We start from the raw sequence: 3,348 nt of genomic DNA, 5'->3' as shown, positions 1-3,348 counted from the left end.
ACTAGCTTCATGATAACCAAGTTATTTTACTAAATTCTTTGTTATATTTAAAGTAATTGAAAGAAACACAGAGCATCGCAAAATAAATACAGTAACGATAGGGTTAAAGCAGCATTCAAAGCCTGACGATTTGTGCACTGTGCTGGGGACTCTGCAGCCCTTGCAGTAGCAGTAGTGTCAGCATTATGCTTCCTTCGGGTGATGACTCTACAGCCCATGTGGCGGCAGTAGTTTTAGCATTACGCGCCCTCCAGGCTGTGTGCTGTTGTGGTGACTGTGAAGCCCTTGCAGCAGCAGTAGTTTCAGCATTACACTGCTTTTGGACTGTATGCTGTTGTGGAGAGTCTGTAGCCATTGCAGCAGAAGCATTTTTGGCAAACCACACCACCCAGATAGCCCATTGTTGAGGTGACTCGATAGCCCTTGCACCTGAAGCATTTTTGGCAAGACACGCCAATGAGATAGTCCATTGTTGAGGTGACTTGGCAGCCCTGGTGACAGCAAAAGTTGCAGCATGATGGGCTCGGTGGGCCATAAGCGTTTCCTCAGACTTTGAAACCTTAACAGTTGCAGAAGTTGCAGGTGCATGTACTGCACAGGCAGTGGCATCATAGGCAGCTTGCTGAGCCAGTCTGTGGGACCTCTGGTCTTGAGTTTCGTTATCCCAATATCTTCTGGCTTTGATGGCAGCATGGGACAGTCTACTAATGTGAGCTCTCTTTCTCCTAGGTGGCATTACAGGGTTATCTGCAAAGTGAAGGCTGCGTGGGGTTAAGTCGAATGGCTGAATGATGTTTGTCGTACTATTATTTGCTGAGTGGGTTCAGAAATTGTCACAATGACCTTAGGAAGGGTTGAGATGTTTGAGCCTTAGGGCATTCTGACTAAACATTGTCTTAAAGCATTTAAAAAAAATAATTAAAAGTTGATTTATGTTGCATGGCTACTTGAAGGAAGTGCTAATGTGAAAATATCAGTGGTTTGCAGTGAAAGGGCATTGTAAAAACTAGTAGAAGACAAAGTGAAAATAGTGTAACTACGTCATCAAGAGTAAAGTCCCTTGAAGCAACAATCATTGGTATTTGTTATTTACCTATGAGGTGTTTTCATCCCTTAGGGGCAGCATTACTCATTATATCGAAAATTTGAAGAGTTTATGACCTTCTCTACAACATAATTGATATATGTTCCCAGCGTGAACGAAATCAGATGAAAAATATTGACTTTAAGGGGTATCAAGAAAAAGGCATGTACACACACACACTTCCATTTTATTATATATCTATAGATATAAATACGTGTGTGTGTGTGTGTGTGTGTGTGTGTATGTGTGCATGTGGGGGATATACATGTATATATATATATATATATATATATATATATGTATGCATGTGGGGATATACATATATCTTAAAAACTTATCCTACTTACTTCAAATACATGGAAAGGGTCTCACTAAAAAAGAAATTGACTATTTATCCAATTTTAAATACAGATCAAGTCTATTCTACAGACTACCTAAAATACACAAAAATCTACATATTTCTAAAGCTTGCAAAGATTCTCCAAGCTTATGCATTAATGTTCCTCCCCTTACTGACCTCAAACTAAGACCATCATTGCTGGCCCTGCTTGTGAAACTCACCGTTTACGCAATTTCCTCGAGATCTTACTCAAACTGTTTCTAAAATATGTGAAAAGCTTCATCAGGGATGACTTAAACATGCTTAACCACCTCCCAAAGATGATAAATGAAGGAGCCCTGTTAGTATCATTCGATGTGGTGAACCTGTACACCAATATCCCACACGATTATTGCATAGAAGCAATCATCTTCTGGCTAGAAAAATACCCAGAAGAGCTCCCAGGATGCATCAAACACAGATTCATAATCACAGCACTGAAATTCATCCTACTGAACAACTTTCAGTTTCTATCTATCAAATTCACGAGTGTCATATATGGGCAGGGGTAAAAAGTGGTTTACCCTTAATTTATACGGCAAAAAGAAAATGGAGAGGATACAGAAATGACATAGATCAGCCGGTAGACATTCTATTATGTCTATTTATTCGAAAACAAAAGGGAGTATTCTAAGAATACATACACATGCAAAGACTGTGTGCTACACAAATATATACTAGTAATACATAAAAGAGTAAAAGATTAAGAGATCAGTTTCTTACAGCCGTTTCTGCCAAGAGGCCACGGTATCCTCCATGCTAGCTCCATCTCTTCAGTGTTCTGTAGGGATGGGTAGATAGAGTTTGGATGTTGAGTGTGCCTCTAGGCTTCTTCAATTCCACATAAAGTTTAGAAGGAGCAAGCTGCTACATTAGAACGGCTTTTTTCAAGTTGGTTGTAAGGCCTAATTCTGTACATGCTGCTGAAATCGCATTCATCATGTGTTGATTATCTTCCTGGGAATGTGCTAAGAGGTCACAATTATCTGCATACAAGAACTCAGTGATGTGAGAATGAAGAACTTTCGTTTTAGCACAAAGTCTTTTGAGGTTGAAAAGTTTTCCCACTGTCCCACATCTTATATAAACCCCTTTCAGCACTATCTTCAAAAGCTATTTGAAAAACTATTGTAAAATACAGAGCAAACAATGTAGGAGCAGGAATATCACCCTTGTTTTACACCATTTTCTACAGAAATTGGATCTGACAAGGTACCTCCAACATTAACTCTCACTTCCATCTAGTCATGAAATTGTCTAAGCATTCTCACAAATTTTTCAGGGCAGCCTAGCTTTTTCAGGATTTCCCAAAGTGCAACTCTATTTACAGAATCAAACGCTTTTGTCAGATCAATAAAAACTTGATATAAGTCCATATCCTGTTTGATGCACTTCTCTTGTAACTGTCTAGCTGAAAATATCATATCCATAGTACTCCTACTATCTCTAAAACCACATTGTGATTCTGGTAGAACCTCATTATGTCAGGTTGCTCTTGAGTGTTATTGGTAACATGTAACCCAGTACTACCTGTTACATGGTCAGGTCATTGGCAACTAAATTGGCAACCCCACCAACCATCACAATTTTAAACTTGTTGACAATATCTTTAGTAATAACATACCTCTTACATGATTGAAGCTGTCTGCTACAAAAAAACTTTGCAATGAATATCACTAATTAATGACTACATCGAAAAGAATAGACCAAAAAAGTTGAAAAACATTGATGCACTTAGAGAATGCATTTCAGTAAATTTAACATGAAAGGCTAAAGAAATACAAAAAATCCAGGTGTGGCTACAGGTGTAGGTAGAGTCCCAGATCAACCAAAGCTTTGTGAATGGAAGCCCTTTGTGTGTGTGTGCGTGTGCGTGTGCGTGTGT

Source organism: Octopus bimaculoides, chromosome 15, assembly GCF_046866305.1.
Source record: "Octopus bimaculoides isolate indiv1 chromosome 15, ASM4686630v1, whole genome shotgun sequence".
Classification (NCBI taxonomy): Eukaryota; Metazoa; Mollusca; class Cephalopoda; order Octopoda; family Octopodidae; genus Octopus; species Octopus bimaculoides.
The sequence above is the reverse complement of the archived record's forward strand: the minus strand, read 5'-3'. Positions refer to the sequence as shown.